The sequence below is a fragment of the Balaenoptera musculus genome, chromosome 10, assembly GCF_009873245.2.
Source record: "Balaenoptera musculus isolate JJ_BM4_2016_0621 chromosome 10, mBalMus1.pri.v3, whole genome shotgun sequence".
Classification (NCBI taxonomy): domain Eukaryota; kingdom Metazoa; phylum Chordata; class Mammalia; order Artiodactyla; family Balaenopteridae; genus Balaenoptera; species Balaenoptera musculus.
This window is the reverse complement of record NC_045794.1, coordinates 104,330,123-104,342,291: the sequence shown is the minus strand read 5'-3', so window position 1 is coordinate 104,342,291 and position 12,169 is coordinate 104,330,123. Positions and strand designations below refer to the sequence as shown.

The window sequence follows — 12,169 nt, the reverse complement described above, 5'->3', positions numbered from 1 at the left end:
GGCACTGGGGTCTCCCTCGGGCCGAATCTCTGGCCGCTCTCCTGCCTCTTGACTGACTCACTAACCAGCAGCTGACGGATGCATCACTTCCCTCCAAGCCCCTCGGACAGCCCAGCCCTCACCCCCACGTCCCCACCCAACTTGGATGTGGCGCCTGTTAGTCCACCCCGCGGGTGAAGGATCCCATAGGGGAGGGGGTCCCACAGGTGAGGAGCCCCAGGCCAGAGATGCAAGGAGCCGCCTGGGATGCTGCCTCTGCCGCCTGGGCCCCCAGGGTCCCCAGGGTCCCCCAGGCATGTGTGCATGTAGGGGGCCCCTGTAGGGGCCACGCTGCGAGGCAGAGCTGGCAGCTGGGGCAGCGTGCAGGAAACCCAGGGGCCTGGCCTCAGCCCAGGTGAGTAGAGCAGAAGAGATTGGACTGGAAGGCACTGGGGTGGGCCGGCAGCCTGGGGACGGATCCATATGGCACGAGCCCCTCCCCCTGGACAGCTTGGTTGCAGGCACTTGAGCCGTCCCAGGACCTGGGCCATTCTGGGGACATCGTGATGTCCTGTTCCCTGCCTTGAACTCGCATCCTGGGGGCCGGAGCTGGTGAAGCCCTGGGACCAGGGGAGTGAACTGGTGGGGACAGGCTGTGGCTTCAGTGCCCTCCCCCATGGCCCCTTCTCTGGTCTGGGCAGATCCGCGCTGAGGTGCCGGGTCCTCTGGTCCTCCTTCTGTGTCCTTCTTACTCACGTCAGGCCTCAGTCCTTTCTGCTGCAGCAACAGGCACCAGCCTCCTGCCTTGGCTTCCTGGGTGGGGGGAATAAGCTTTTCTTCCCTGCTGAAGAGCCTCTTGGGCCCAGAGCCTGCCCTGGACCAGGGTGTGGGGAAAGCAGTCAGGGGAGGAGGTGAGCTATCAGACCTGCCAGAACTCAACCCAGGCTGGTCTCCCAGCTGAGCTGGATGCAGGTTCACTGGGGGCCAGTCCCTAGTTGGCAGTGGGGGCTGGGCAGAGTCCCTCCCCCTGAGGCTAATGGCTATTTGTGTTTGGGGTGGGGTGGGATGGGTGGGGCCTCTAAATGTCTTTGGTCTCAAATTACAGGCTGGACCCGTGGTTGGTGGCCTGTAATTGGTGGGGGGCACTGGGGTGCATGGGGGCTGGGGGAAGCACTGGTGCTTCCCTTTTTTTCTCCAGGCCACATGTGGTCCCTTCATGGTTTTCCCTTCCGTGATTTCACATCCTCTGATGGGCTCCTGCTTCCCTCTGTCCCTGGGGCTTTGAGGACCTCGTTGCCCCTGCTGACCAGGCAAGAATCCTGCCCTTTCCTGGGCCCCCGAGCCAGAGCGGGGCACAGCTGCTCCCAGCCCTTCCCTCCCATCCGGCAGGGCTTCCGAAGGGTGGGGCAGGGCCTCTGCTGTCCTGCCCCCAGTGCCTACCCCTGTGGTATTCACGAACCTGTGACAGTGACTGGACCCAGAACCCCAGACGGAGCCCGTGGTGGCCAGGGGCACACCTGTCGGTCTGCCCCTCCGGTCACAGGGAGGAGCCCAGGGCTGGTCCCCCACCTGGAGCTGGGGTCCTATTTCCCACCCTTTGTCACTCTTTGGTCCCCCATCTGCAGCTCAGCGCCCCCTTCACACGGAGAGTGGCTCCCCCAGCACTGCTCCCACCGTGACTGGCAGCTTTCCGCCCGGTGGGCTGGCCGCTGGCCCACCCGAGTGCCTGGTGCCCCTGTGCACTAGGCAGAGGAGGTGCTCTCCTGGGCTGGGGGTGGGGCATCTGGGAAGAGGGCTCAGCTTGGTGCCTCCATCCTCAGCCCCTAAGATCACGTGATTTCTGAAACCTGGCAGTTCTCCATCCTGGTGCCAGGTGAGTCCTGGCCTGGGGACCATGGGAGCAAGAGTGAAGCCTTTGGGTGCAGCCTGGATTCTGACCCCAGCGCTGGCATCAGCCCTGCCCTGCACTCGTCCCTTCGGGATGTGGAGACCAGAGCCCTCGGTGCAGTTGGCCGGCAGTTCCCATGGGGGGTTCTGGGAGGAGGGGCACCGTGTCGAGCTCAGATCTCGAGCTCAGATCTCTGTGACGCTGCCCCCGCTGGACCCCCTCCTCAGGAAGAGCAAGAAAGAGGAAAAAGGTTTGATGTCAGCCCTGCAGAAGGCCACCTGTGTCAACACAGAGTCTGGCAGGGGCGTCTGCTCCCGAGGCAGGGACAGTTCCGGCTCTGCTCTGGGCCCCCTGAGCCAGCACGCCACCTGTGCAGGGCACGGGCCCTGGGTTGATTGGGGCTTTTCTGGGGGGCGCCATCAGCTCCCCTCCAGGCACCCTGCCCGGCGCCAAGCTGGTGGCTGAAGGCTGAGGCGGCTCCTCGGCCACAGCCGGACGTGCAGCGTGGGTGACAGTGGGAAGAGGGTGACTGGCTTGGTGCCCACCTGGGTCCTTGAGTGCTGGAGGGAGGGGTGCGGAAGGGGTCTGGGGACAGCCCTGATAGGTTAGGGAGCAGGGGTCTGTCTTGGGGTACAAGGGGGCCTGTGGCACGAGCGGCAGGATTGGGGTGGCCAGGGGGTGTGGACCCGGCCATGGGAGGTAAGCTCCCGGACCATTAAGAGGTGTGGGCTCTGGGCCTGAATGTGGATTCTAGCCCCCAGCCCCAGCCCAGGGCGTCCTCAGAGCGGGGGGGCCTGCTTTGGAGAAGGGCCAGGGCCCAGGACACTGCCGCGGCGAGGCTGCTGCCCTCCCCAGGGAAGGTGGCTGCTGTCCCGCTCGCACCCGGTGGTGGGACCAGAGCTGGGTGAGTTGGCAGGGGCGAGGGCAGGTGGTGGGAGGGAGAGGCCCCAGCGCAGCCCACCTGCTCCCTCTCAGCCTTGGAGTTGCTCCCCCAGGCTGGCCAGGGGACGTGAGGGGCTGGGCCTCCCCCCATCTTGGCATCGGGCCTGATTCGGGGGCCACCGTGAGCCGTCTCAGGACCCGGGGAAGGATGTCAGGAGGGGGGATGGGAGGCCAAGGAGGAGCAAGAGGGGGAGACCCAGGCAGGAGACCCAGCCACGCTTCCTGCAGGTGGCCCCTGGGCCTGCCCCTGTGTGTGACAGCTCCTTGCTGAACTGAGTTAGCCACTGAGGGGGTGGGTGCTGGGCCTGGCCCCGGGGAGCTGTGGGCTACTTCCTGGGTGTGTGGTCACAGGGAGGCCGGGTGCCCGCCTCCCCCCATGCAGTCCTGGCCACCTCGCTGCCCCCTGACCCCTGCACCACTGTCCCACTCACCACTCTGCCTTACCCTGAGCCGGGGTATTTCCTCGCTGGAAACTCCCGGTCCCTCTGCCCTTCCAAAGCCTAACCCTAACCCTGACCACTGCCCCACCCTGAGCCTGGACTCCTCCAGACCCTACCCAGCCCCCCAAGCACCTGCACCTCACCAGGCCCCGACCCCGCCTGGACAGAGACCGGGCCAGCGGCCTGGAGCCATCCCCCCGCGCAGATGGCCCTGGCCCACCTTTCCCACACAGGTCCCTCGAGGCCAGCTCCAGGCCTGCCCAGCTCCTCCAGGCCCCTGGGCCCTTCTGGGCATGCTGGGCAGACGCAGTGCTGGGGCTGCCCGAGGCTCACCCAGCCCAGGTGCTCGGGTCTGGGGCTCTTCGTCCCGGAAACACTCTGGGCCTGGGGCAGACGTGTGTGCCTGCACATGTGTGCTCACGTGTGTGAGTGGTGGCTGGCATGCCAGCTGGGCACAGCGCCTCAGGCTACTTGTGGGGTTCGGCTGTGATGGAGGAGGGGGGTCGGGGTGACTGCTGAGGCGCTGACAGACTGACTGGGAGATGACAGGTCTGGCTGGCCCCTTGCTCGCTTGGGCCCTCAGCCGTCCGCCCCCATGCCCCACGCCTGCCTCCTGCACACGGCCTGGGAAAGGAAGGGGGCTCTGGGCGGGCGGCAGCATCCAGCCAGCTGTGGGAGGTGAGCCTGGAAAGGGGAGGTGAGTGCGGGCAGCTCAGCGGTGGGCGCTGGCAGGCGGGGGCCAACCTCAGAACCAGTGGCTCCTGCCTGCGTGGAGCCCGACGCCCCCAGCACTGCTCCCAGCCTCTCCCGGCTGGGACTGGGGGACGGGGGCGCGGCGCCTCGTCCAGGAGCCCCTCCGGTGCTTGGGCGGCTGGGCCGCTCCCGTTGGCCTCATCTGTGCTCCCGACGCCCTGCAGTGCCCGCCCTCTCTCAGCCGGCCCCAGCCCACATCTGGCCTCTCCCAGTATCTCACCCTGTCCTCCTGTCCCTCTCAGCCTGACCCTGACAGGCCGTCCACTGGAGAGGTGGTCTCTGGAGGATGTCTACACTTAGGCGCCCGAGTGCCGGCCCCGTTCACCTGTTCACCAGGTGTTGGCTGCGGCCGCTGTGTGCCAGGGCCGACAAGCTGCTGGGAGCTCCATGGGGGCTCCCGGACCCTGGAGGGTGGAGACTTGTCCCTCTGTCCCCAGCACACAGCACCATCGTGTGGCACACAGGAAGCGCTTGGGGGCTTCGGGCTGAGCAGATGGGGCAGGTCAGTGGGCCCCTTTGGGGGGTCCCCACGAGCACGGGGAAGTCGATGGAGGCGTTAAGCTGAGGGTGTTCTGACGGGAAGGACTGCTCTGCAGAGGAGGGACATGGGCGAGCCGGGGTGGGGGGGATCAGAAAGGGGGCCCAAACCGAGTCCAGGTGGGACACAATGGTGGCTGGGACTCAGGGGGGCGGCCAGGAGGAGAGGTGGGTCTTGCATCATGGTGGGGCATCTGGGCCCCAGAACCTACTGAATCCCACCTTCTGTCCTGAGGGTCTGGGAGGCCCAGGAGGCTGTGGGCTGCTGGCGGCGCCCAGGCAAGTGTTCTTGAAGGACCATAATCGACTGAAACCAAGTCATCCTAAGCCGTCTCTCCACGAGGTTGGGCACCGCATGGTGAGGCAGTGACTGGGACCGGAGAGGGGCCCGACTGCCAACAGCGTGGGGATCCCAGTCTGGGTCAGCGCCCACACGGCGGGGTCTGCAGTCATGGGGGCGTGCGAGGCTGCGGCTGTGGCACACACCCTGGGGCTTTGCCGGGTGAGCCCCTGAGACGCCTGAGGGCGAGGGCTGGATGCAGAGACACCGGTCACGGTGACCTCGGGTATCAGACGGAGCGGCTGAGAGGCGGCCTGGGTGCACAGGGTGGGAAGGGGTGGGAGGCTATGGACTTGGCTGGGGGGAGGCCCATGGGATCAGGGGGGGCGGGCCCGGAGACCCCAAAGGCAGGTGGCAGAGAGAGCCCTGGGGTTTCTCTGCGCCCACTCCCCCTTGGCCTGGGGTCTTGGGCCTTTGACCTTCTCGCGGCCACCAGGCAGGGGTGATTTTCGTGCTGGGACCCGGAGCCCAGGCTGCAGGGGGAGGCTGATTCGCCTCCCCAGCCCCGGCAGGGTTGGGCACTCTGGCCCACAGCCTCTGCTGGTTGACGGAGGAACCGGGCTGTGAGCCGGGCTGGTGGGGAGGTGACACCCTATACCTGGGAGGGGTCCTGTGGGAGGCTCTCCCAGCGCTGACGCAAGGCTCAGGCTAGACGTCAGGCTGTCCCTAGAGCCCGGCCCCGCCCATGCCTGATCCTAGGTGGCTGTGCGGGGAGCTCGGCCTTTGCCCGGTGAGTCTGGCGGGATGGGGGTTGGGAGCCATGCCGGCTGCGGCTGGGGCCTCGGCGGATCACTGGCCGACCGCAGAGCGGGGGGCCTGGCCACTGCGCGCTTCCCGGCCAGAGGACAGCCTGACGCCCCGCGAGGCTCCTTGGGGACGGGTCCCCGGGCCCACGTGGCCGCCGTCACGGCGACCGGAGGTCAGGCTCCCGCCGACCGTGCGCCCTGGGTCCCCTGGGAGGCTCGTCAGAGGCCCACTTGTTCCCCCCGGGGGCGCGGGGTGCGGGCGGGGCTTCCGGAGGGGTCGTCCGCCGGAGCCGCGCCGCCACCTGGTCGCCTGGGGTTAGGAGGCCAGGCCGGCCCTCCCCGTCGGGGGACCTCCCCACCTCCCGGGCTGAACTCAGACCCGGGGCCCCAGGCGGGCGCGGTGGGACCGCGGGGCTCCTCTCGCCCTGGCCCGGGGGCCCCGACGCTCCACCCGGCCCCATTCGCGCCCCTCCCTCGCACTTGTTCTGAAAACGGCGGAGGCTCGGATTTGCCGGCGTCTCGCCTGTTTAGTTTCCTCTGATTTGTTTCGCGGTCCCGGCTAATTGCAGATTTGCATTTTCGCCTCGAGAACGGAGCGGAGGCCGGTCCCCTGCAGCCAGCTGCCGGGCGGGGGAGGGGCGGCGCCCGAGGCGGGACAGCCACCCTCGCTGCCTCCTGGCCTGGCCCCGGGGCGACGCGGCCCCCACCCTCGCCGCCGGGTGTTGGCGCCTCCACCCCCGCGTTGTGGTCCGTAGTGCCCTCCACACGGTGCTAAGACTCCTCCCCCCCCCACATCTCAGGGTGTCCCTGCCTTGCGCTTGAGCCTTTGCCTGAATCGTCCGTTTCTCTGTGTCTGCCCGAGCCCGAGTCCCCATCCTGGTCTCTGGGTCCCCTTCCTGAGCCCACAGGCTGCCAAGGGCCTCCACAGACCTGGCTGCTGTGCGTTGTTTTGACTTCAGCTTTAAGAAGTTGCTCAATCTGTGTTTGCTTGAAAATAGTGACAGGGAGGTTTAGCCGGTACCCCAGGGCCCTCCTCCGGGGGGCCAAGACGACGGGAGGGGGACCCTGACAGCCCTTGCCTGGCCTGGAGTGAGGACCCTGCCCTTCCCCAGTGGGCACCTCTTGTTTACCTTTTCCTGGTGTGGGGGGCAGCTACTGCTTAGAAGAAAGGAATCCGAGGAGGGGGAGCCTCAGGGGACCCAGTGGCCGAGGCTCCTTCCTACTGCTTCCCACTCCTGTGGACGTGCGAGGAGAGGCCTGGACCGCCCGCAGCCCTGTCCCCATCAGCGCCCTGGCTGGGGGAGGACACACCACCGTGTGCGTGAGGCTGAGGGACCAGCTGTAGGGGCACATGTACTTTCAACTTCCTCTGCTGTGTGTCACCCCCTTGCCGGTTCACTGGGCTGAGACCCACCTACGGTCTCAGATCCTGTGTTCAGACCTTGCTCACCAGTGAAGACCATAGACCACAGCGGAGGAGTGACGGTCCTGCAGGGCCAGGTCAGGATGGGTGTCTCAGGCTTCTGAGGGATGGGCAGGAGTTTCCCAGGGGGAACAGCAAAAGCAGAGACATGGCGACATCATGGCATCACCCCGAGTTCCTCCTCCACTGAGAGGACAACCGAAGGATTTCTGCACACGGATTCACTTACACCTCGCGGCAGCCCACTTGGGTTGGTGCTGTTATTACCCCCATGTCACACCTGGGAAACTGAGGCACAGTGTAAGTTTGTAAAGAGCCCACATAAGCCAGGTAGAAAGAGACAGACCTGGGGTTTGAACCCAATAGTGTGGCTCCAGAGCTCAGCCCCTGAGGCCCCTCTGGGCAGCAGCACTGGGTGTGTGATTGTGGGGTGGGGGGACACCCATGGCCTCAGGGACCTGTGGGTGTTCAGGAGAGTGGCCTTCATCTGAGCTAGAAGGAATGACCCTCGAGAGCAGAGGCAGGATGGACACGCTGGGGCAGCTGGGGGCCAGGACCGGGTGGCTGAGGCCGAGTTAGGGAAGGGGAGGGGGAGGGGATCAAGTTTCATTCTGGAGGAAGTGCTGGCTGGAGGAGCCTGATGGGAGGAGAAACTGGAGGGTCTGAGAGGTGGGTCCACCCCAGTGGGTCACTTGGGGCAGGTCTGTCAAGGGGTGAGGTGGTGGCTGTGGAGACTGGGTGTGTGGGCTCAGGAAGAGCGTGTCCCTTGGAAGAGGCTAGCCTCCCTTGGCGACACCTGCAGCACTCACACCCCCGGCCAGGGAGGGGCCTGGGCCAGTGGAGGGCGGTGCACAGGGCACATGGAGCCCAGAGTGATGTCCCTTCAGGGTGGCAGGTCTGCATGCCCTGTGCCCTCGTGTGCTGTGGACCCCGAGCTCAGCCTCCACCTGGACTGGATGCAGCCTCGAGGCCAGGCCCGCTCTGGAATTCTCATGCGGCTCCATCATCCTGACGCCCTGTGGTTTGGCCCCTGAGTTTGCCCCTTTCACAAAGGCTGTGTTGTCGAGTGCCTAGGGCAAAACACACCCCTCACCCTCACACCTGGAGCCCTGAGCCCCTCTTCCCGGGTTAACCCTTCACTGCTCAGCCAGGGGCTGAGGGCACCAGAGGGATTTCCTGCCTGTGTGCGCAAGTGTGGCACCCACCTCCCCGCAGGCCTTGCCCCTGCTGGTCTCCTTTGGACCTGCCGTGGGTCCTCCCAGGCCTGGGCCCTACTCGCAATGTTGTTCCCGACGTCGGGGGAGTGCCTGGGGGGGTACGGGGGGAGCAGGGCCTGACCCTGGTGGAGCAGGTGTTGGGGGCACGCTGCTGGGGAGGGCAGCCAGGCAGGGAGCCAGTGGGCCATGGCCGAGGACACCTGGGATAGGCCCGGAGAGATGGTTGGGGGGTGGTCACTGAGAGCCTGGAAAGCCGTGTCCTGAGGCAGAGTGGAGCTGGAGGGGGGATGATGATTATTATTATACATACCTCTTTTTATTTAGACAAGTAGTACGTAAATATATTCTTCTAAAATTTTTTTCCAAAACTGGCAAATGAAGTTGCTTTGCTGTCCCAGCCCCCTCCTCCCTGCCCGGTGCCCCCCCCCCCCCCGCTTCACCTTGACTTTCAGTTTGGATGAAGGCTTGTAGAACTTCTCAGTTAAACCATGTGTGTCTGTATCGACACCTACGTGTGGCGATACCTGGAGTTCTGCACCACAGCTGTCCCCAACAGGTCTGGGCTCCGTTGGGTCAGCATGGCCCACCCACCTTCATCAGCACCATGGTTTTTCAGGGTCCTCTGGTTTCATGCTGGGTGGCTGCCAAATTTTCACTATAATGAACCGCACTGAGAAGTATCCTTGGACTAGTCCTCCCGGTGGATACACATGGGTGTTTATCCAGGAGAGGATACAATAGCAAGTGTTGCTGAGTGCTACAGTGTAACAGGCTCTCCAGAGGCTTTTCGGGGAGGAATAATTTAGTTCTTAAAAACCCCTGGGAGCTCACTATGACTGTCTCCACTTCACAGATGGGGAAATGAGGCTCAGAGAAGTTAAGTAATTTGCTCAAGGTCACATAACTAGTAAGTAGAATTGCGGGGTCGTGTGTATGCATGTTTTTCAGAAAGCAAGTTTAAATTTTTTTTTTTTTAAGATTTTACTGATTGATTGATTGCTATGTTGGGTCTTCGTTTCTGTGCTAGGGCTTTCTCTAGTTGCGGCAAGCGGGGGCCACTCTTCATCGCGGTGCGCGGGCCTCTCACTATTGTGGCCTCTCTTGTTGCGGAGCACAGGCTCAGACGCGCAGGCTCAGTAGTTGTGGCTCACGGGCCCAGTTGCTCTGCGGCATGTGGGATCCTCCCAGACCAGGGCTCGAACCCGTGTCCCCTGCATTAGCAGGCAGATTCTCAACCACTGTGCCACCAGGGAAGCCCCGCAAGTTTAATTTTAATCAAAGTAATATATTTACCTAGTTTAATAAGCAGACAGTACCAAGAGACTTAATGAGAAGCTGTTCACTGCCCTTTTCTTCCTCTTTTTTTTCTTCCTTTTTTTTCTTCCTCCTGTTCAGCGCAGCTTGCAGAATCTTAGTTCCCCGACCAAGAATTGAACCCAGGCCCTTGGCAGTGAAAGTGCAGAGTCCTAACCACTGGACTGCCAGGGAATTCCCTCTGCCTGTTTTGAGCAGAGGCAAGAGGGGCGGTGTCAGGCATACACACCAAGTGGACATGTGTGCACTGGGGTGCTGGGCTAGGGGCTGGGAGGCCAGTGTCTGAGGGAGGGGCTGTGAGGGCGGGGTGGAGGAGGCTGGAGTTGAGGTTCTCCTGCTCCAGGGTGGCAGAGGCCAGCTGGGGTCCCATGGGCTGTTCCTCGCCCCCCCAGATGTGGAGCAGAGGAGAGATGAGGCAGGGGCCAGGCTTGTGGTGAGACCACTGTCTCTCCTTTGCTTCCTAGAGGATCTCCATGCTGGCCTGGAGCAGAGACTGAGCTGGACCACTGGAGCCTGGGTGAGTGAGGGCTGGGCACCAGCAGGGGAAGGCAGGGGGGCCACAGCCACGCAGTGAAGGCGTGTGGTGTCCCCAAGGCTCTGGTCCGGCCGGGCGCGGTGTGCAAACGTCTGCCCGACCCCAGGTGCCCTAGCTGTGGGGGCCGCTGCCAGGCCCCCCAGTTCTCTGATGGGGGGACCAGGATTTGCTTGGGAGGGGTGGGCTCTGCTGCGAGACTGGGGCGGTGTTTGGGCGCTGACTGCAGTGCTGGAATCTGGAACGTTAGGGCTGGGAATTTGGGCTGGGGGAGGGGGCGCCTGTCCAGACGCTTTCCTGGCCAGCAGCGGGCTGGAGTTTGTGCGACTTCTTGGAAGTGCACCTCCGGGCTTCGGCCAGGAAGAGGCGTCTGATGCCCCTGAGGAAATCCCCGCTGGCCCGGTGAGCAAGCGGGGGGTCCCAGGCTGCCTTCAAAACAGGAAGCGCCCGTTCCAGGAACGCCAGCCGCAGGAAGCTTTGCCGGCTGTGCCTGGCACCTCCCGCGAGGCTGAGCGCTGCCTCTGGTCAGGTGGTTCACCCTTTGCCCCTGTGGGCCTGGCCAGGCAGGTCACCTGAGGCTTTGTTTGTCCAGGAAGTGGAGGGAGCTGCTGCCTATCATTGTCACCCAAGTCCCTCCTGCCAGACCGTGTGACCTGGGCTCAGCGTGAGGGGCCCTTGGAACCCTCGGACTTGAGGCTCACTCTGCCCACCACCCAGAGGGGTCCTGGGGCAGGGAGCCCAGGTCTGGCCCTGGCCTGCTCGAGTGGGGGCGGGGTAGGGGCAGCAGCACAGTATCTGGGCCAGTCAAGACCTGGTCCTGCTCGGTGACCGCGCACGTGGCTTTCACGGGGCACTTCTGGTGTGCCAGCCCTGGGGGCCTCTGGGGCCGAGGACAGGGCTGGGCTTCTGCCCCAGGGGCTCAGTCAAGTGAACATTAACCAGAGGGAGACCAAAGCATTCTTTTTTATGCACTGTGACCCTCCCATCTCCTGGGTCCTGTCATGTCTGTGAGCTCAGGACTGAGGCAGGGCTCAGGGTCACAGCAAAGCTCTTTCAGAAGGGGGGGGGCGCCCCAGGAGTTCCCCCGCTTGGTCGGTTCTGGGTTCAAGTCCTAGGCGCGCTGCCGGCCGGCAGAGGGGCCTGGACACGGGTCCATCGGGGACCAGGGGGCCTGCTTCCAGGGGTGGCCTGGGCTCGGGCGGCTCCAGCTCCGGCCGCGGCTCCGCCCCCACCCGCCCGTCCGTCCGCGCCCGCAGGTCCGCCCCCGCCCGCCCGCTCCCTCCCTGGGCTCCGGGAACATTCCATTCATTCCCCGCTTGCCGCGGCGGCCCTTGGCCGGAGCCGCAGCCGCCGCCAAAGCCGAGCGGGACCAGGGTCGCGGCGGGGACTCGGGTGAGCGGGGCCGGGGCGGAGAGGGGGGGGGAGGGCCAGCCTGGGCTCGAGGCCGAGGGGCCTGGACGCCCCCCGCCTCCGCGGCGCCGGGGAGCGGACTTTGGGCCGCGGCGGGCGAGCCAGCGAGCGCGGGGGCGGGGCGGCCGGGACGCTTGGGCGGCGGGGGAGGGGCGCCGGGGGGCGGGGCCCTCCAGCCTTGCCCTTCCCCGCCCCCTCTCCCCGGGCCCTGAGCAAAGGTACCAGAGGGTGCCTGAGTGCCCGGGGCCTCTCCTGGTGCTCCCGGTTCTGTGCAGTCCTGGCGTCGCGGGCGTCCCAGCTCCAGCCTGGGGATCTTCCGAACTGCGCCCTCCTCTCCCCTAGACGGCGTCAGTTGTCCGCGGAGCCGAGCGGAGTCTGCGGTGGCAGGGGCCCGCCTCCGCCCAGGATCTGCCCAGCCTGCCCGCGGTCCTGTGAACTCTTCCTGTCTTTGACCAAAGGCACCATCTCCTCCCCAGCCTGATCACCTCGTCTTGGTGCGGCCTGGGGTCACGCTCTCTCCTCATCCCACCGCCTTCTCTTAGGCCATTTTCACCTCGTTCCCAGGTCCCTACTGTCTCCTGGACACTGTCAAACCAGCCTGTGGTGGCTCCTCTCCCAGCAGCTTGTGAGGAGGCCTGTGGGGTCCCC

At 65.0% G+C, this 12,169-nt stretch overlaps 1 protein-coding gene across 12 annotated transcripts in view; it reads left to right on the top strand.

Moving 5' to 3' along the window:
• The window catches only part of PLXNB2 (plexin B2), a 29,937-nt gene that overhangs the window by 2,157 nt on the left and 15,611 nt on the right, over positions 1 to 12,169 (top strand). For 5 of the 12 annotated variants that reach the window (XM_036865330.1, XM_036865329.1, XM_036865328.1 and 2 more), the window contains exons 2-4: positions 9,119 to 9,172; positions 10,044 to 10,096; positions 11,864 to 12,015. The exons of 1 other annotated variant lie outside the window; for it this stretch is intronic. The gene's annotated coding sequence lies outside the window, so the exon portion shown is untranslated. Of the gene's footprint in view, positions 1 to 5,593; positions 5,610 to 9,118; positions 9,173 to 10,043; positions 10,097 to 11,365; positions 11,504 to 11,863; positions 12,016 to 12,169 lie in introns of those variants that run through there. 6 more of the 12 variants (XM_036865318.1, XM_036865319.1, XM_036865320.1 and 3 more) reach the window with 6 other exon arrangements.